At 41.7% G+C, this 22,606-nt stretch overlaps 1 protein-coding gene across 5 annotated transcripts in view; it reads right to left on the reverse strand.

Moving 5' to 3' along the window:
* tln2a (talin 2a) overlaps positions 1–21,039 on the reverse strand; it is a 92,504-nt gene extending 71,465 nt beyond the window's left edge. For 2 of the 5 annotated variants that reach the window (XM_069173379.1, XM_069173377.1), the window contains exon 1: positions 20,899–21,037. The gene's annotated coding sequence lies outside the window, so the exon portion shown is untranslated. Of the gene's footprint in view, positions 1–20,543; positions 20,670–20,898 lie in introns of those variants that run through there. The other 3 variants (XM_069173378.1, XM_069173380.1, XM_069173381.1) reach the window with 3 other exon arrangements.
* Positions 21,040–22,606: the final 1,567 nt, after the last annotated feature.

Raw genomic sequence — 22,606 nt, forward strand, 5'->3', positions numbered from 1 at the left:
AGAGTTTCATTTTGTAGTCTGGTCAACTTTAGAAGCTATAACATTAACTCGCTTCACCTGGTTAAATAAGCAGGCAATGCTTAGGATGTTGTTAATATTTGTTATAGCCTAACTGGCTATTGTGATTTTTATTTGAATCATTCAGTCCTAAGCAGAATAATAACCACGTCTCCAAATTTTCATTCTATATACTCACTAAAGAGAGACAGTCCCTTTTATGTAGTATGCAGTAGAAACAATATTTAGCTACAAAACACGTTGTCATCATGTGCACTCTCTTTAGTATATGTGGTATTTTGCTGTAGTTAAAGTTCCCAAATGTTTTAGACCAACATAATCTGCAGCAGAACAACTAGAATATTTCACAACAGGCAGTGTGGATTATTACACCTGTCCAGGTGGTGCAGTACAGTGCCCTTAGCCAGAGTTAATGACACGAGCTGCAGCCGTTCCACTGACAGGCTCGACGACTGATGGGGGACAAGTTAGAGACACTCTAAAGGTGGATCATCGGAGGGAAAAGCAGCACACTGCAGGCTCTCGCTTCTTGCCTGTCCCGTCTCCCTCGGGAGGCTCTGCACGCACTGCAGTTACACCAACACTCAGATTCTCACAAACACTCAAGAGGACTGTGCAGTAATTCATCAGCCATGCAAACCTATACACCGGTGAAGTGAGTTGTTTTCACACACAGGTGAATATGTGATAAGGATTCTGCATAATTTGTACAAAAAGAGGACAAAGACGGCTTAATCCATCAATTAATAAATCCAAGCGCAAAGAACAAACTAATGATTATTTTCATTATCAATGAATCTGTCGATTAGTTTCTGGATTGATCAATTCATTTTTTTTTGTCTTCAAAATGTCAGAAAATGGTCAAAGAAATGTCAACCAGTGTTTTACAAAGCCCACTGTGCACGGTGGTTTTGTCCCAAACAATAGTACACAACCAGAAGATATTCAGTTTGTTATCATGGAGGACTAAAGGAACCAGAAAATATTCACATTCAAGAAGCTGGAATCTGAGAGTTCCGGCATTTTTCATTAAAAAAAAGAAAAAAGAAAAAAAAAAGATTACTCAATTATAAAGATATGCGGTGATTATGTTTCAGTCGATCAACTAACTAATTATTCGACTAATCGTTGCAGCTCTAGTTAGAAGACAAAACAGCTGCATTCTGATGAAAGCAAAGACGGTTCAGTGCTGCTAACAATCTCCAGTGCTTACTCATCCACTCCCTCAGAGCCCCACTGGCTTTTGCTCGGGCACCTAAAAACAACAACCAGTCCCTCGAGTGTCATTGTGACTTGTTGACATATTTGGCAGGGCATTGGAAAAGGTTTTACTGGGAAGCAGTTTCTTACGGGGAAGCATATGATTCACACAATGACTCACTTTTCAAGTTCTACTGACATCACAACAATAAATATCTTTTAAAAAATAAAAAGAGCAATCCAATGAAAAAAGGATAAAAGTGACACTCGGGCACATCCTGTTGCCGTGCTATTTTTCATTTAATTCAGTTTTCAGGGCATTCGCCAGTATTTCGCTGAGAGTTTTTCTCCTTTCACAAAATCTGCTGTCCACATTACCCACATTTCAACTTGACTGCCAACAGTTTTGGAGATTTCAATCAGTTATGCTACTAGTCGCTAATGTAGCCTTCATTAGCCTCTAACAGAGATTAACTCCACAGTTGTAAACTGACAGGCTTTATACAACTTTTTCCACATATGCAACAGCACTACTTAAGACCTGAAAACTGACTATGATGTGTGAATTTGACTTTAAATAAAAAGATAATAGAAAGGAATTGGACTCGTTAAACTGGAAAAGTAACAAGGTGTGTGATCCAGACTTACTTCAACATTTAAAGCACAGTGTTATACTGGAAATATTACCGAAACTGCGGTCTGTTTATACTCTGTGATAATACGGGGTTGTTAAGGTGCCAATTAACGGGGCTTCATATTAAACCCACTTCACAACGCGAGAGAGAAACTTTCTCACAGATCAAACAACAGCAAAATAGGAAAGGAATCACTGGAAAGAGCTGAAAATGCCTCGAGGACAATATAAATGTGAGCTGACGAATTTAACAAAACATGCCCGAGGAGACAGAAACCTTATCTCACACAAGTTAAGAGACATTTGCATTCCTGTAATTTTTCCTCTTTGGAGCCTGAGGGGGATTGCTTTGAGCAAAATCAAACATGCTCAGTTTAGGAAACACAACCTGAGGGTCACCACAGACACAAGAAGGAGCTATGTGCTTAAAAAAGTAACTTCGCTCTGCTGAAAACTTGAAGAGTGGGGAAACTCCTCCGGTACCCCCCTTGGGTTTCCAGAGGTGGGGCACATTGCCCCTGGCAAACTTCGGAGCCACAATATGCCACTCGGGACTTCATTGTTTCGTCCATCCTGCAGTTTCATTAATCACAGAGTGCAGAGGAGAACAGAGTGGGGACGGGTCAGACAATATGGTGCCTGGGAAACACTTTGCCCCAGCCCCAAAAATGAGGCTTTAATGAAACAGCTCACCATGATGTCTGAACATCAAACACTATCAACACAGCTGGATTAGACACAGGTCAAAGTTGCAACTCGTATCATTTAGAGAAGACGTGTGTATGAGTGAGGGTGCTTGTGACAGGAGCACATCAATACAAATTGTATCTATCAAGAAAATTAAGATATTAGAATTAATTATACAACCTGATTTATTGCACACACAGTTGTTGCCGAGCAACTCCACTAAAACGAATGGGGGTTGGGTGCTAAGTTCCTTGCTGTAGGCCACCTCAAAGATCAATGGCAGCTGTTCAGTGAGGGGAAGCATAGCTCATTCCCATCCACATTTTCCCCAAATTCTTCAGAGGGTTGCACAAACGACTTCAGTATACAGACTTGATTCTCTTAAAGGAACAGTTTAAAACTCATTATTCTCAGTCCTTCTGACAAAAAAACCGAAAATGTCCATTGAATATGACAATGTATGTGTTAACTTTATGACTTAACTGTCCAACATGACAGCAAAAGTAACTGCAAATTGCAATTGTCTTAAAGTTTCAAACTGACAAGGAAAATCCTGAATCTTATTAACTTAGGCCAAATATTTATTCCCTTTTCAAGTACAATGAAGCTTGTTATCATCCAAAATCCATCCAAAAAGTTAGACAACTGGCCCAGTGCGGTCGTTCAGCTGGGACATGACTGTCTCTGAAGGCACGTCCTTGGGGCATTAAACTGTAGCATCAAGGAGAATCCAGTCATTTCCCCCACAACATCAGCAAAGCTCCTCTCCAACGGCTCCATTACACTGAATCAATGAAACCTAACGCTGCAACCTAACAGTCCCTGTAATTCAAAGGCAGAGTGACCCTTTGTTCCACAAATAACTCCTCTGAACCACAGAAAGGACCGAAAAATTCAGCTCTTACAGAGAAGCGGGGTGAATTTTGAGAAGCAACACTGACAAGAAAACATACTCAAGGATGAAGCTGCTGCTTTCTAGCTGTGTGTAGCAGGGGACTGGAAGTCCTAAATTATGGCAAACATCACAGCTCAGCCTTGCAGCACAGATTGACTGAAGCCCACTAACTAATTGTCTGGTGTCTTCCAGCATTGTCATGGATAAATGGCAGACCTTGATATGCAATTAGCTAAATGGGTCCATGGGATCTGGGCTTGATAAATGCGATGGAGGGGGTGTGGTGAGGGACTCCTTGCCCACTGCCCTCTCATTGGGAGCCACCTGTCTGGAACTGCAGTCATCATCTAGAGCTTATTAGCCTCTAGAAAAATTAGACCTACAGAGAAATCAAGTTAGGAAAGGGATGAAACCATGCAACACTTATCATTAATGAGCAGCACAGCTGGCAAATATGCAAAATATAAAGAGTGAATAAAATAAAGTTAGCAAATATTCGTGTTTCCTCCCACCTATGTGAAGAATATAATGAAACCTAGCGGTGCAAATACCAGAAACAACCTCAGTAATGTCACAGACCAAGGAAGAACCCAGCAGTGCACCGCTCCCAATAACAATAATGCCTCCAACTGTATCAACACAAATCATGTATTCTTGCTGTTTCTGTGTGATAAATAAAGAATTTTTGCAAATCACGCTGTCAGGAACTGAGTTTTGCTGCAAATGATCTCAACTTGAATCAAGAAGTGGAAGGCTGTATTCAAAAGAAAAAAAAGCATCCACATTTTTGAAGCTACTATTATAGATATTTAGTGCTTTTATTCGCTTCAGTTTTAATATAACCAGCTCTGTTCTGTTGGTGGAGCTGAAAAGCACCACAAGATGACTGCAAAATCAACAACTCTAAATAAGTTCATTAATCAACAAATACACAAATAATTTCAGCTCTCGACTCAATAATATAGAATATCACATAATTGTAATGAGATATATTAAATCAAATAATGTCAGACTATGTCCTTGATATTGATTAATGCCTAATTTCCCAAACAAATAAAGAAAAATGGAAAGATCCAGGGCCTCATCTGTACTCTTTTCAGTCTGGGCTTTTTGCTTCTTTTTTTTTTTGCCCCTTTTTGGGGGAGTTGAGGACATCTGGGGAACAGCTGTTGCTCTGCATCACATGTGGGTGGGCGTGCGCAAACATACACGCACATGCACATTACCATTACGTAGCCTCCCCGGCAGAAGTTAGGGGGTCAAGAGCCCGGTGTCCGGACACACCATTTAATCTGGTCTAGGTATAGACAATCTCTGGAAACCAAACACCACACAGCCACATTTATATACAAAAATAGGTACACACACATACACACACACACACACACACACACACACACACACACACACACACACACACACACACACACACACACACACACACACATGACAGAGCCCCTCTCATCTCTCTTCTATACAAGGAAACCATTCAACCCTCTCTTGGGAGGGCAGAGATTCTCAGTGATTAGTCCTGCCTTTCCAGAGTGGTGGGGGGTGGGTGCGGTGGGTCGGGGGGCATGCCAACAAATTCAATTACACAGACCCTCATCCCTGCTCAGGCCGACTCCCAGGTCCATGAATGGAATTAAACTCATCCAGCCAAGTGGGGGGTGGGAGCAGGGAAGCAACAATGTGTTTACATTTGTGATTTACATGTGGTTTACACTTAGGTTGTTGTTCTCTTAAACTCGTGAGAGGCCCCTGTGTGAGTGTCCATGTGACTGTGTGTCCTATTGGTCTTTGGCTGAAGAGTGTAAACTTCTGTGAGACAAGAGTTTCATAAAGCAGTTAACAAAAAAAAATGTTTTAAGGTTTCGTGGCGTCTGCAGTCAATCGCCATTAGAACGTAATATCAGCCCAGCCGTTCGGTAAGAAAGATATCAGTCTTGGCAGATTACTATCACATCTCAAACTTATGAAATTCAGGCGTAGGCATAGACCCTGAAAGCTCAAATTCAGTAAGAGAAAAGGCAAACTGGCAATGAGTCCAAGACAATAGGCAACATTAAAACTGGAAGTCAGGGGATTATCTGAGCTATTCTTTATACCCTTAAAAAAGATTGTCATTACATTTCAAGTGATTGCTTTAAGGGCTACATTCTACCTTAATAGACCAAGGAAAATGGCTTACAATTTCCCTTTCGCATGTTCCCGATGGCAACTCTGCCCTGCTTCCCATTCTCTGAGCAGCCAACGAACAATAAAAATAAGTGACAAAAGCATATCGTTCCCTGACAATCAAACTGTAACAAAAAGACAATATGAAACGTTACAATTGTGGATGAGATTTAAATTTACTGATCATAAAAACAATACATGAACTGTTGAAAGTCTTTATAATGTCTTGAAGCACATCTTCAGAATACATTAACATCCTTTAGAAACCATTACGAACAGCACTGACTTGTTGTCAGTCACCACCCATTTCTCTTCAGTTACTCATTAACCACCATCCATCATTACAAGTAAAGCAGCCCTTGTGAATTCTCTTAAAATGTTTGACCCTGAAAGGCAGGTCACACCAGCAGGATTCTTCCTCTTCAACCACCATACAAAAATTATATAACGTACGAGTTCATATTGTTTCACCTTTTGTCCCATTTCCCCCATCTATCTTGAAACAGGTCTCCATAGAAGTCCACTGAGTTTCAGAGTTGAAAGTTTTGGCCTTCGTCCTGGAGATACCAGCTGCCAAGCAGTCGTGGCATAGCAGAGCAGCTTGAATCGAATCCAACTCCATGGGAGGGTATGATGGATACTGTGCTCTGGTTACACCTCCTGGTCACTTTGCATGTACCTCTACGAACACCTGGAGTTGAAAATTCAAACCATACTGTAACCAGTAGTTTAGTTTTAATATTCCAGCTGGCACCACAAACATTTGAAAAGCTGGAGACAAATGGCTTAAATCATTGTCAGGGTAATCTAAAGATTTGTTAACTTGAGTCAATGTGTGGTATTGATGTTTAATGTAGGGGAAAACAGCTGAGCTACAAGAACAAATGTCGCATCACATGTAGTGGGAATGTTGCACAAGTCGCTTTAGAGAAACATCAGCAGTAAAAAAAAATGTTTGGCACATTATAGTTCATACTGGGTCGCCTCTCATGTTGGTTGGTACATATTGGGAAAGCCAGTGTGCGCGCCCTTAAACTCATCCTAACAAACGCCCTATAAAAAGGAGCCACTGAAGGCAGCCACTGAAGTGAGCACACTATTTACAAGCTACAATATATCATCAAAGCCAAGTTCAAAAAGCTGTGTGTCAGTCTGGCAGTCCTGCAGATTAGGATGGACCAACACTCTTCATGAGCTGCCGACCTAATCTTCTTTTGCATCTTAGCCGTACAGATATGGGAGTCCTCTAATCCGCTCATTGGGTGGACAGCTGCGAGCAGACATTTAACGGTCTGCTACTGTAGCTTTGGCCTTCAAAACCCAATACAGTCAAGAGCCATATGGATTGACATACATTCTAATTAGTTTAAGCACTGCTCTGCCATCCCTTATCTTTTCCATTAGCTGCTTTTGCATTTAAGGTTTTCTAAATGGATGAGTACCTCTCTAGGTGTGACACTTTCCTATAAAGCCCCATTAAAAACAGTCCATTGCAATTCCCGGCCAAGTTGATATGATAACAATTTGAGGCAGGTAAGCTGATGTACAGGCAGGAAAACCAATTAAAAAGCAGGCTGGTGGCTGTTCAGAGGCCCAGGGACACTGAAGGAGGAGAAATACATGACATGGGAGGTAAACTGCCTTACAGGGCTGTGACTGCCTATTGTGGCTGAACAATCAGGCTACTCCGAGCCCAGTTTTACCCTGCTGTCTGCAAAGTGAAAGCCTGGCCCTGTTGCTTGTCAGTTCTATTGTTAGGAGCAGGCAGGAGCCTCTCCCCATTCACCTCATACACATTAGATCGTGTGCATTGTTTGGGGAGTCAGATGGCACACAAGATGTTTAAAGATCCCATCGTATGAAGACGGAGAACTTAAAACGTTATGACCTTTGATGTTAGAGAGAAAGAGAAATTTGTGCAGCTGCAAAACATGTTCACACATTAATGTTTGTTTATGTGTCTGAAATCAGGATATTTCTGTAAATTCCTATATATCTTTTATAGCCTACACATGACAGCAATGATTCTGGTTCCAATCAGACTCATCCTTACTCAGATTTTATCCTTGTATCATGCAACCTAACACACTTTCCAAAAATGGAAAAGTTCCTCGTGAAATTAGGTCTTTGTCAGCCATTTTAATATCTTAAAAAAAATGGTTTATAGGCTAAACTACACATGTCAGGACACATGATACGTTATCTGTGTCACTATCTCATAGTCTAATAATCTAATGTACCAAAGTGTAGTAGAGAAGAACAAATGGCATAAAATGCAGGTGACAGCTTTCCAAACATTTAAAGTGTGAACGCATGCAAGTATGGATTGAGTGAAAATCCTCTTAAATTCCATTTTGCTCCTTTGACTTTGTAGTAACCCTATAATTCTAGCAGCATATGAACTATGTATGAGCTGTGTATTATAAAGTGACAGTAATACTAACCTCCAGCTAAATTAAGGTCTGGTGACCCATTTCCAGTCATTGAGAATTATGCATGAGGAGTCTATCAGACAAACACAATGAAAATAAATTCTAAATGTCACCCAGGCGGTATGACTATCCATCTATACACCACACTTGATCCATTTACCAGATGTGTGAGCTGATTTAGAGCCCAGCACGCCAAACCTGTCATTTCACTCCTGGGACTGAGTTGCAGCCGACATGTTGACATGCTTGCTAGCCAAGTGGGTTGAGGAGCGAATAGATGGGGTGGTGAAACAAAGATAGGGGTGAGAGAAATTAGGAGGAGGGTAGATTCGGCTGGCAGAGAAAGAAAAGATGAGATAAAGAGGGAAAGCGACTGAGCTGAGGTTTGGGGGCGGTGGTGCAGATGGGGGTGTGGGGCTGCTACTGTTTCCTGCTAGGTCAGCAGACTGGGGCTGATTCCAGGACGGCTTATCTTTCAGTAGGAATACCACAACAGCACCAAAGGCAGAGACAGGAGGGAAGGAGGCGACCGGCAGTATGAATTCAATGCATGCTGCAGAATGAGGGGATCACTGCAGGAAAAATGTATTTACGTATATAAAAGTATTTTCTAAAAAGGAGGACATTGACACTAATTAATACCAAAGGTGCCGGATAAATATGACAACAAACAGTATTTCAGAGAGCTGCGCTCTGTATTTAAGCGACATACTTTCCTACCATGATGGTTATAGATGAATGCTTTGGCATGTGAAAACCATACACTTATCTGTGGTTTCTTGTTGAGTGTTATGTTAGAATATCCAAACCACTGTCATCTCATGAAAGAGACAGCAGCATAATTTAGCACACTGTGTCTGGTTAAAAGATACTTCCAGCACATACACTGACTACAAGTCCCTAACTTGTTGTTTTAACATTCTCTTTAACTTTAAATTGAACAAACCTACAGTTTGTTATTTAGGCAAATTTAGAGTTGCCAGTAAGTTGATTTTTTTTTTTCTGTTTTGACAGTGCCAGACAAGCAATATTATCCCAACAGACTGTGTGTAAAAATGGACATAGGTTCCAGGTCTGAAAAGCAAAGCCAACAGAGAAGTGCCTTTAAGTGCAATGCCATCGAGGGCCACTAGGAGCTGACTCCAAAAACACTCTGGCTCCAGGGTCTCCCATTCGACTTCTTTAAAGAAATACAAAGTCAATGACTTTTTTTTTTTTCCACTAGTCAATATGCTGTCATTGAGTCCTTGTGATCAGTATTTTGGTCATTCTGAAAACAATTTGATAATTAATTAGTTATTAGGGCTCAGAAAGAGTTCTGTTTGAGGGTGTGTCTGGATTGATTGACATGCGTGAGGTGCGGTCAGGTTTTCTATACAAGTGGATACAAATGAATCATCACCTAAAATGTCTTGACTGTAAACATATTCTTGGCCAGAAAGTATATTTCCCAAAATGTCAAACTATTCTTTTAATATCTAGATCTATATATCTATATGTGCCTCTCCATATTATCACTATAACACAAGCACCGCATGCCAATCCCCTCCCATAAAAACAGAGGCATGAGTGTGTGTCTGCTTCAGGTAAACACAGCCTGCCTTAATAAAGCCCTGCAGGGTGAGGGACGGCTGAGGAATGCTCAGCAGTCCGAAGCACACAGGGATGCCAGGTTGCTCAGGAGTGTTCACGTGCTCCCACAGCTGCATGAAGGCAAAGTGCTTGGCAGCACAGTTAGCAAAACTCCAATCAGGGAACAAGCTGCACTTGACATCCGGGAAAACAGATCAAAAACTAAAAATCCCATTTCCCATCTGCCACTTGTAACTGGCTTTTAAATCCACCATCCTAGCAGTGCCTGTTGCCAATTCAAAATCCAGACTGCGTCTCTGCATGAGCACTCCCTTAACAGCGGCCAGCAACAAATTCCCACCTGGGGTTTTCCTGCCAGCCTTACAAACACAAATAATCTTGTAGCTAATTGAGAAGATGCCGGACTTGAACCGTATAAGTACCAAAGAGGGAAGTCGGTCCTAAAATGGGGAGACATCATTCAATCATGTTGCCAAACAGTTGAAGGGGTGGGTGGAGATGCCCCCACAAGTAATTTCCCTGAGGGCGTGCTCTGCACTAGGGAGATAAGTAACCCGACTGAGGACAAGGCTGGCATTCTACCCCGTCTCCAAAAGACAAAATGCCTGAGTCCATCTAAATAGAGGAATCTGACAATGCAGCATTTGTCTCTTTGCCAGCTGGAGAACAAGCTCCCCACAGACACGTCGATATGAAACACTGGGCGCACAAACTTTGGACTCAGAAGATTACCACAAGCAATCTTATTTTAAATTGGCAAAGCAGAAAATACTGACACTGGATTATCTCAATCAAATTCAAACGAGGAGTAGAAGTGATTATGCCACTGTTTGCAAACAATTGCCTGGAGAAAATAAGCACACGCTGCTTATGAAGCATCAGATCCCGTACTTTTCATTAATCCTACACAAAGAAAAACACCAACAAGTTGAAGGTGAAACCACATGCAGTTCATGTAGAGTGTATTCAGAGGCAAACTGTGCAGCAATGATTATACAAAGCTGACAACCAAATCGGAGCACTGCAACTTATGACTTAGCACCACCTCCACGACTGGCTTCCACCAACCTGACAACAGTAAACCTGCAGTAAGCCTTGTTGACAACTTGATTTAATGTGTTTTTCACAGATATCTAAAAGTGGGGACTTCAGATATATTTACATGTTAAAAGAGCTGTGGGGTCATAAATTAAAGCATCTCCAGCCACACAGATAGTCACCTGCAATAACCACTGCACAACAGTATGCACCATTGGAGCTGGTGACACCAACAGACTTAACAAACTGGTTAAGAAGGCCGGCTCCATCATCGGCTACAATCTGGATAGTCTGGAAAAGGTGGTGGAGAGGAGGACGCTGAACAAACTATTATCCATATTGGATAATCCTGACCACCCTCTCCACCACCTGCTGCAGGGACAGCGGAGCACTTTCTCCAAAAGATTCCTCCAGCTCCGCTGTCACAAGGACAGATACAGGAGATCATTCCTGCCGACCGCAATAAGACTGTACAATAACTCACCTCTGGCAAAATAATACTGTTGACTGTGTTTTTTGGTTGTTTGTATATAATATATATAGATATATACTGTACTGTATACACTGTGCATTTTATATTTTATATTTATATTTTATAATTTTACTGCTATTTTATTGCTTTTCTACTGTTCTATTATTATCTTGTTGCTTCTGTATGCTACTGTAGCGAAAAAAAATTCCCCTCGGAGATTAATAAAGTAACTACCGAACCTAACCTAACCAGCAGCCATCTTAAATGAATGGAGAAGCTGTAAGGTTCTATTAGCTTAGTTTCTTATCCATGTCAAGTAGTAGAGTATCAGAAAATCTTTAAATCTAAACTAAAATGTTTCTTTGGCAGGTCTTGTTTGCAGTTTTCTCTGGTAAAAAATGCAAAGCTGTTAGGTCAAGAAGAGTGGACTTCTGCAGGCAGATGGACTCTCTCCCTCTTCTCATATCTCTGATAACGACCACAAGGCATCGGGAGGTAGCTAATGTATCCACTGTATCCTTATGGCCAGCTGCATTGTCCTGCCCTGCCCATAGCCCAGTGAACAAATGAAAGGCTATTTTCAGCCACTTGATTAATACTAAGCTTTCCACATGTAATGCAAGCCAGCTGCCACAATCCTATCACCCCTTTTAAAAAAGAAAAAAAAAAAAAAGGACCAATGTTTACAGCTCCACATAGCAGAGTACACTCTGTTTGAGTGGTGTTTCATCTTCTTTCTCTCCCCGTTCTCTACTCTGAGAAGCCTGGCAGCACTCCCAGGTACTCTCCCTTAACTAATAAACAAAGAATGGTTTCCCTTATATAGCGCTATTCAAACTCTGCAACCTCCACAAGCAACATCAGATGCTCGCAGGGAAGTGGGGAGCGCGAGTGAGGTTGTTCCAGACATAAAGGTTTCGGCCAAGGGCAAGGAGCACTGACAGTGTGATTGTGGAACAGTCATACATTAACAGCGTCTTAAAGGGCTATTTTTGTGGCCATCCTGCAGAATTTTGCAGCGTCAGATTGGATAAGTTTTGAGAGGGCTGCAGAGGAGACGCATTGGACACAAAGCTATCTGAAAAAAGCAAAGTGGCACACACTGAGAAAAGGAAACTTAACTCAGTACAGTTTCTTGTTGAGAGTCAAAGAGGAATTTCCAAACAGGATCATGGGAGTTGTGCGAGACGAGGCTCATCATTGTCATTTTAAATTGTGTGCTAAAGCATTTTCACCGGTGGTCATGTGTCACTATGTGCAATGGTGCCGTATTTGTCAACATGTACTTTGCACCCTGATGCACTGAGTGACAAAAGAGAGAAGTCAGTGCTAATCACTAAAAAGAACAAGAAAAACACGAGGCACAATTGGAAATACATAAAAATGAGCCATCAGTTCTGCATGGGCTGAAAGCAAACACTGCCATCCAGCTCCAACTTGTCTTCTCAGGGAACGTTTTAGCTCATCAATCTCAACTATCCTGACCTAAAAAACAAACTCATTTACAGAAAATGTTCTAATGTTTTTCAGAACAAAGGTAAAAAAAAACATTTTTTTTTGATAAAAATATCCTTCTTCTTAACCTCTTCAAAGGCACCGTAATTTATTCAAACATAAAGAGGGGTATGCCATATATTGTGCACCTGAAGATCAGTTTACAAGTCATGGAGAGAACCTGTGAAAAGAGTTACATAACAATATGTTCTGCGCTTCTGGAGGCAGCAAGTGATGTCATTAGGCTTATCTCACCCTTGGCTTGGATATTTGAATGGAAATCTGTTTAACACACTGGTGGAGAACTGGCAAAAAGAGGAGAATTAAGGCTAAAGGTGGAATTTAACTAAGGATATTTACTTAAGTACTGTACTTAAGTAGAAATTTTACATCTTGCCATTTTATGCAACTTTATACTTCTCCACTAAATATCAAAAGCAAATATTGTACTTTTTTCCTCCACTGCATTTGTTTGACAGCTTAAAGTACGAGTTACTTTTAGGATTACCGTTTTTCATACCCTTCCTGTCCCGTGAAAACCAACATGTATATCCTATGATGTTCCTTTATAAATTGAGAAAGATTTTAAGTTAAATAAACTATTTTTTTTTTTTTAAAAACACGTAGATTTGCTGGAAAATGCAGTTTTTCCTGCACTTGATGACTTTGTTGGAGATATGTGGTTCTTACAGAACAGAAACCAAATAATAATAAAAAATAAAAACATATGATGATCTTATAGAATATATAAAACTTTCATACTTTTACTTACATAAGGTTTTGAAAATGGGGCTTTAGCTTGGACCTGAATACTCCCTCCACCACTGATTATGGGTCTTGGTCAAAAAATTTGAGAAATTTAAGTTGACTCTGTTTAAGCTATTTTGGGCTCTGCTATCTACATGTTTTATGTTTATATTTGCCATTTGACACACTAAATGATAAACAAAGACATGAATTGGTAATTGATGTCCAGGCTCATCCAATAAACATTGGGCCAAGTGTCTGCAGAGATACACATTTTACAATGACAAGAGGAGGAACAATAAGTCAAATCTGAACACTATTCTTCAAAACCAAACGATGTACCCCAGAGGCTCGTTACCCTCACATCCCCAGAGGTTCATTGTCCTTTCTATTCGGCAACACTGGGCCCATTTCAGCTCCTCTGCAAGCCGGGTGGCCTTATACAGAGAGGTTACTCCCCATGCATAGCTGCACAACATTTGAAGCAAGAATTTATCCTTATGGGAAAACCAAGAATAGCCGCCCCGGGCTGCAGGAGGGCAAAGGAGGAGCAGAGGGGTGGGATACGTTTCCATTACTCCCAGAATGTTCAGTCCCTGCAGCTCAACAAAGCTCCGAGCTGCCCCGCAGCCACTTCCTGGGGAATTCCAATGCGGGATTATTTTCACAAACCACAACGTCACAGGGACAGAAATAATTTGATGAGTGATACAAATGTTGAAATTTGTCAACAAACAACAAACATGTTGAGCAATGAGAATGACATTTGGTCATGACTTGGGGACTAGAATCAGTTACAATCAACTGCTGACGGACCTTCAAAGCAGCAGAGGAAACATAGATGTCCTCTTTTTTAAAACAGAAGGCTGGGCCTGAGGCTTTCATTGACAGAACCATCAAATCCGGATGCGCTTATCTCCTCTTTTTACTTTTTGATTGCAGACTCAGTTGATCTACATCTGGTCCTCAATCTCATATTGTGATGAAGATCTGCAGTCTAGATAAACACATTTGAAAAAAAAAAAATTCAGATTCACCCATAGTACGGCGATAGTTATCTGAAGTCAAACACACATTGGATAAGATGCCAACAATAAGCGCAACAAGTAGCATTGGCATTAAGATGTCCATTGGATGTATCTAAAATAAAACACTTGTTGGAGTGGAGAGATAGCTGCGTAGTTCACTTGCTCGCTGCCAACTCTGACTCAGTCTCCAGATGCAAAGCAGCAATCTCTATGTTATACGCCAGCTCCTGGAACCTTTTGCCAGCTACCGCATTTCCTGGCGTTGGCCAGATCAAATAGCCCCCAAGCAGAAAGAAGAAAAGGGTCAATGGAGAATGAGCTTTACTTCCCCAAGCAATTTAAGATTTAACAAGGGATCCAAGAGAAATGTGAAAATTACAGGGTATTACCTAGTAACATGGACCATAGGGGTGCCTGGTCACACACGGTTTCATAGTCAATCCACACTCTGTTCGGGGTGCAGTGTGCTCATGCACTGGGAGCAGCAGACACCTGATTAGGTTACATTTCTGCCCTGGTGACTAAGAGGCATGGGTCTCGAGGTGGCAACCATGGCAGCAGGGATTTCTGCCAGAGATGCAGTCCAGTAATAGCTGAAGAGCTCAGATGTAACCTGAAACACATTTCAGAGCAGATACTCTCTCAGCTGAGTGTCGAGATGACGCGTCGCTTTGACCAAAACCCCTGAAATTAGAAGCTGAGGTTTTAAAGTGAACCTGGATATGGCCCCGACAACTAGTGATCCGTCTCAGAGTGTTGCTTAAAAGGACATTCATTTCCTGTCTGATTCTGGCATTTAATTATGTTAATAATAAACTCAGATTCCAACTGAGCAAAACTACATTTCACAGCGATTCCAGTTTCATCATTTACAATTCAAAATATTTATCAGAGGTAAACCATTCTGTACCACGAAGAGCTTTTTAGATTATTAGTGTAATGTTAGTGTAACAAAAGGGAACTACAGTAATATCTCTGGGCAGTTTTAGAATCACGAGCAGATAATAAGTTTAATTTTAGCATGTGTTTACACATCTACAGCCTAAAAGCTGTAACAGATCACGAGATGAGCATTTCTGGGAAGCAAATAAAGAAGATACTTGAATTCAGAAATAGCTAGCATTCATTTCAAAGAACTGTACTGAAGCAGAAGGACATCACCTCATTTCAACGCCGGGATCTTTCAGGTTTCATGTCGCATACAGCCTGGTATTATTTAAATCTAGTTGTGGATGTGATGTTTGTACATAAGCATGCGTCTGCCCGAGCTAAAGAGGTCAGAGTAGAGCTTCGACAGGCCCCAGCAATGGCTGTAGGAATGTTTTAAACTGTTGTTCAAAGACATCTTGACACAGACAGATAACCGCTGCACTGAGGATGGAAGCTCCGTTCTTTCAGGTGTGGAACAGTTGACAATTTAGTTTGACAGGACAATACATTCTCAGCTCCAGTGTCACCAAATAACAGGCTTATTTTGTTTTAAAAGCAAATATGAGCTATTTAACACTAGAAAATATGAATCTGCAAAAAATATACATGCATCTGAGTACACAGTGGCACTCATCCTTTGTTATGGCCGACATCAGGATATTATACAACATGAATTTGTAAAAAAAAAAAAAAAAAAAAAAAAATTATAATATATCAAACCATGATGATAAACATTTGTGGTCATGAATGTTGTTATAATTTCATTGCAATTGCAACAGTTCAAACGAACATCTCTATTCAAGATGCCCATTTAAGTAGTACGCAGTTTCCATCCCCCCGTCTCTATGACAACCATACTGGCTACTGCTGCTGCTCCAAACTACTCAACATGACCAAAAATGTTTTATTTTCAAACCAGACTGGGTGTCCTCCGACTTCCATTGCAGCACACATAGAAGCACATATGGAGACAGCTGCAGGGCACCAGTTGGTCAGACAGACTGCTCCTCCCAAAAACATACTTCATGTTTATAATGGGCTAAAAAAAAAACACAGTGAACATGCCCCGTCGTTGAGTCATGCCAAATATTTAAAACCAATCAATTAGCAAAGGCCACTTGTGCAGAAATAGTTCCTTGCGTTACCAGAAAACAGCCACAGTACAGGCTTCTATTTGTGATGCAATCTGCATGGGATGATGGACTGAGTGGGAGGCAGGCAAACGAGAACTCAGTGGGAGGTGGGAAAAAAAACTGAAAGTAGATAGGATGTGCCAAAAAGTCAGCCTCTGCTGCATCCATCCCACCATGAGCTACATCCAAAAACATACATACAAACATACTAACTCAACAGCCATTTTTTTCAAACTTTTACATGAATGTGTATATTGTTACTTGTTCCATAGTTTGTATTACTGAGTACAGGACTCTTTTTTTCCATGACATTTACAAAAAGAATATTTTGGCTAAAACCTGTGACACTTTAATGTTTTATTAGCCCGCTGCCTGCGGCCAGTTCTCACCTTCTAATATGAAGGATCATGGAAAAGGATTCAATGCTTTCTCTGTCTGATACTGTACATGAGTAAGATGCAGGCCCTCTTTCTCACAGAAAGTCCAGCTTGGAATCTTGCGATTTGACTCTTGTGTTTAAGGTTACGCATGCCTAGGTTGGTCACAACGAAGTGTGAAATTCTGTGATATTGTTAACTTGAACTAGGCCAGACATTCCTCCGCCTCCATTCAGACCCTCCTCCCCCCCTCACACTAAATGCATTAAGCACACCAGCACACCATTTTGTAAAATGTATGCTTGCTGCTGTTTGGAAGCCATTCAACTACATAAATTGCCATTTGTGTAAAATACTGAGCTGGTATGAAACGTTGATGTTGTAAATCTTGTCGTCCTATTGAGTCCTTTATTTGAGGACAGCTGTGGTTAAAGTTACAACAATAGTTGGGTTTAATACTACGGCAAACACTGCTCGAGTTTCTCCTTTGTTAGAAAGACAACAGAAGAGCAACTGGTGTATATCTCGTTAGACCCAAACAAACTCACACTGAAGTTATGCATACAGAGGCCATTTGAATCCAGGGAGGAAAAGGCCGACTACACCACTGACAATGGGAACTGCTATATAGAAAGGTATTTACAGAATGTGAATACACTGAATGGGTATGGCAGGAAAAATACTGTCCGTACATCAAAAAGTGGGTTGTATTTCATGAAAATCTCAACAATTATAAGTAAAGCTGGCCTCAAACTATACAATATGTTTGTCTTTCGTGATGATAACTTTGTCAGATTAGGCAATTAAAATGCTATCAACTCTTGCCGTGTCTTTGTCAGGAGACTGGCAACACTATAAATATGACCCGGACCAATCATCGTTCATGTTCGTGCCTGGGTTCATCAGGAAGAAGGGTCAAAAAATTGTCAACCATTGCTACAAAGACCCTGAGTGATGCTGAAGGTCCTTTCACCATGTTTACAAATGCATGTCAGAGAGCACTCTGTTAACTTATTGGCCAGAGCCTGGCTTAAGACCGGGTTTGTATCCAAGGATTGAAAGATAATCATTAGCTTAATTTTTTATTTCAGGGAGGATGAGATCAACCCATCAATATCACCGAGGAACCCGTCCCACATAGGTCTAAAGAAACCAAACAAAGGAGGAAAAAATGTCTACACTTCCGAGAATGATTTATCAAAATTATACCATCAACCCTGCAGACCAAACACAAACTCTATCAGCCAGGCAAGACAGAAAGCTGTAGATACACGAGGTTGGAGCAACAAAACAGGGCAGCTGAGGAGGAGAAGAGAGGATGTAAAACGGCCCAACAATGTGCCATCGAACGAGGACCAGCCAACATACACCATACCTCCAAATATGAAAGCTAAAAATCAACCTCTCCTGGCTAAACCTGCTCACTATTCTCAGGAGTAGAACTTGAATTTCATCTTCAACTCCAGATAAAGACCAGAAACCTACCCTTTTTATCTTCCCAATTAATGCACAATACAATATCGTCTATAATTGCGTGCTCACGTAGGACCATTATCACTCACATAAACAAAGTTACTTCCTCTTTCTCTGATCACTGGTGACAGCAGAGGCCTGTTTACATGCAGAACAGAAGAGACAGATTAATAAATTAGCCACATGCTGCTGATGTGTAAAGCCCTATGAGATAGGCCTTGAGGCCGGGAGCACATGGCATCGAAAGTCAGTACCCTAAAAGGTAGAGATAAGTCAAATGACTTTTTTTCTCTGCCAAGAGAACTATAGCTTTTGCTAAAACTAGCAATGAAAGGTTCTCATACTAATCTAAGTCAGTAATGATGCTTTCAGCTTGCAAATCAAAACATTTCCTCACGAATGTGTCTGATTCACACGGTTTCTCCTTTACCTCCACTGAATAACTGAACAGCTGCACTGTGAAGAGTGTATTTGTTGCTGCTTTGAGAACTACTAATAGCATAATGGATGCATGAACGGATTCTCAAAAGGTCAGCGCAGTTGCTAATGTAATGAAAACGCTGTTGATTGCTGCTTTTATGTGAGGAAAGTCAGATAAGAGTTTGGTCAGTTTAATAGATGATCTGTGCGTGATTTGCGTTGCGGAGCTGCATACCGAGCAGCATCAGTATAACAGTTACCTGTGAGGCTCTGGGAAAAATGACATTTTCACAGAGATATAGCAGAAGCGCAACTGAACAGCGCAGAAGAACAGAGGCCTGGTTCATTAGATGAGAGCTGCCATTTTGAAAGGACAGATTTTAACACAGGGCAACTTGAGGAGGTGCGATGACATTCTCTTTGCTGCTGCAATTTTCTTTGCCACTTTATTAACTATAGATTTTTTTTTTTTTTTTTTTTTTGGGGGGGGGGGGGGGGGGTCATATCTGATAGCTGCGTTCCTACAGGGAATGCCATCCCTTAGACATACCTGGAGTATGTGTAGCACAAAAAATAGTCAGGGCAGATCACGCCTTCCTGAGGCATTACACACACAGCAGCCTATAAGGTCATGTGTCTTTTCTGACAAGCCAAGGTCTAGGTAGCCGGAAGGTGGAGGGGGGTGGGGTGGGGGCTTCAGGGAAGGATTTACTTTTGGCCATTAAACTGCCAGAGAAACTCACTTGCACACGTCAAACATTTGCAGGCATCACTTGCTTCACCACTGCCCCCCATTCCCCCCCCCCCGCCATCTCATATGACCTGTCACGTCTGCCTCCAAACCAGCTCACGGTCTACACCACTCACCCACCCACACCCCCACACCCCCACACCAGCGGCTCACTAAAATTCATTGCCTGCTGATAGATCCACCACTAACTGCAATACCAGCCACTGTATTGATCCTCGCGCGCAAACTTGGCACATAACACAAGTAGTCATTCAGCTCGTCCCTTTGCCACGTTTAAAAATATCACCAGATTTACTGAAGCAATAAGGACATGTGATCATTACAAAAAAAGACAAAATATATCAGCGCCTCGTATTTCTATGAAGGGGTGTGGCAGCGGAGCGGATACACAGGCAGCCATCCTCCCTATTTATTCACCATGACCTACTGCAGTGGAACCATACATTACTCTACATGTCGCACTTCACTGCTCAGATTACCACCTTGGCCACGATAAGCACGGGTGCAGGTTTGCCAGAGAATGGCAGGTAGTGGGAAACACGCTGGGTAAAAAAAGGTAGAAATGACGGCCACGGCTCAAAACATACAGTAGGTCCCCCCCCCCCCCCCACACACACACACACACACTGCAAGCCATATGATGATCAGCGGTGTAGAGGAGCGATCATTGGTGGATTTTCACTGTATATTGTCGCACAGCAGGAACACGCTTCACACCGGTTGCCGCCTTGAATGCGTGCGTTTCAGATACGCATTCTTGGCAGCGCGTGAAAATCAGGAGAAAAAAAAAAAGTTGTAAACAATTGCCTGTGGCATTAGTGGCAGCTTGACTGACATGGAAACATGGCGGAGGCTGGTTTTCTCTGGCCAGTGTAACTTGCCCCTGCCGTGAACTCTCCATGCCTCTTTGACTGCACACACACACACACACACACACACAACCACAAAAGCCACAGCCTACGTTATCCACATGCTGAATCCTGCGGCTTCGCAAACAAGAGGTATACCACAAAAAAAAAAAAAAGAAGAGCGACTCAACTCACCAGGCGACCCCCTGCAGCAGCCCTGTGGTCTGTAAAGTCGCCAAAACCGGGGCGATGCCACCGGAGAAACCGACAATTAAAGACTCCACAAGTTACGTTGATTCAACTGAGCATCACAGCGTCTGAACCGCAACTTAACGCAGATCCATTCAAAAAGAAGCCGAGCGCAGTGAAATGCAGTGTAGTCACACACTCCTCATCCAGCAGGCTGGGACCCACGCTGCGTTCGCACACACACACACACACACGCCGTGCAATTTGATTATAAAGCGCTGGTCGGAGAGAAGGTCAGACAGATCTGTGCTGCGGGGGAGATGGGCACCACAATAAGCCGATTACAGGGCTGTAAACCTACCTTCAGATCCTCTACTGGGGCATTTCAAGCAAGTCAGCCCTGAGAAGATGCACATTAGCCGACAGTCCCGCTCCTCAGCACTGGAATATCCTGCGCGTTGAGGGGAAATTTCCAAGTGGCCGGACAGTGTGTGAGCAGCAGCGGCGCTGTGTGTATGTGTGTGCGTAAAATGGGGAGGTTGGGGAGTGGGGGTGTGGGGTGTGGGGTGGGATAATCCTACGGCGAGGCAAAGAGGAAATGCGTCATTATTAATGGCCCAAACGTTTTGTAGTCCATTTGTTCATGTATATCCCATGAGACTACAAGTTGGGCTAAATGAAGTGTTTTATATATATAGTTAGTTTTAATATGTGGGATTCTTTTCTTTAGAAAATTTGACTTTTTATTTGTATTAATGGATACCAGTAGTCAACGGGCATGTTATTGTCCCCCCCATCCCAGAAAAAGACAATAGAAAGAAGATGGAAAAGAAAAAGAGAAGAGAAAATACAAAAAACATTCAAACAACCAATTATTTGTTTTACATCTTGCTGGGAGATGAGGTGCCTCAAAGCGGTCAATCTTTATGTCCCACGAACCCAGACCCCAATTTTTACTTCTCCAATTACTACTATATTTCCATAATGGGGAGATTCGGGGAATAGAGATCAAAATATGCCCTCCTGACATGTTTGTGTCATAAAGAAATACTATGCTTGGAATTTATGGCATCTGATATGGTTTAAAAACATAAACATTAACTAAAAAGTCTTGCATTTAAAGCTATTGTTTTTCCCTCTTGAAAAACTGGCAGACAAAAGTTCTCTTCTGCTTCACTAAAACGTCCAACATTGTTGAATACTGGAGGTTTCAGGTTTCCACGTCACCTGTCTGCGAGTTGCAAAACCATGGACAGCAATTAGTTTGCAAACTAGTTGTGACGTCACAAAATCATGCTCATACGTGCATGTGTTAAACCGATGCAGACTGACTGAGAAACCTTTCTTCCTTCAGCAGACAAATATGCAAAGATTATTCAGGTGTCAAAACTCTGCACAAACATAATTCTGCACAGTGATGGCCAAACATCCAGATAAAGGAACTATAACAAAAACACATTTGACTCGAAGCAGCAGAGAGATACTTTTCCAGCTTTTAGTCCCTAGTATGATTAAAGCACCAAACACTCTGAATCTTACATGTTGCATTAGACTCTCCCCATCACACGTCATTCAAACTTCACACCCTCAGTTAGTACCACAGTCTTTCTGTTAAAACATTGTAGTGTTTGAGCCATGATGACATCACTGTGTCCTCATCAGGGTTATGTTCTTACACATGATGAAGCTTATCCACAGCCATAGAAGAAGACATAGCATCCTGTGTGGTGTCACCACGATGACTGACCCTATAAAGGCTAATATCTATGGTGTTAAGACAACCTAAGCCATTTGGGAAAAGGGGCCCAGCAGCAGCTGCTTGGAAGTGATACACATCTGATATTTTTGTTTTAACTTTTGAAGAGGTGAGTTGGGTTAAATCAGGACAAAAATATAAATTGAGGGATTGGAGGCAGTTCCTCCACATGCTATAAGTGAACACTGGGTCCTTGTTGTCAGGGTACAGTTGGATGAAATGTAATGCTAGGCAGGGGGGTAGGGTCAAAGATGAAAGATGTTGACCCCAGCTGGGGCAGGATAACTACGGCTAAATTCCAAACATTCTTATG

The sequence above is a fragment of the Embiotoca jacksoni genome, unplaced genomic scaffold (genome assembly GCF_022577435.1).
Source record: "Embiotoca jacksoni isolate LCO1_2020_lvr unplaced genomic scaffold, fEmbJac1.0.p SCAF_6, whole genome shotgun sequence".
Taxonomy (NCBI): Eukaryota; Metazoa; Chordata; class Actinopteri; family Embiotocidae; genus Embiotoca; species Embiotoca jacksoni.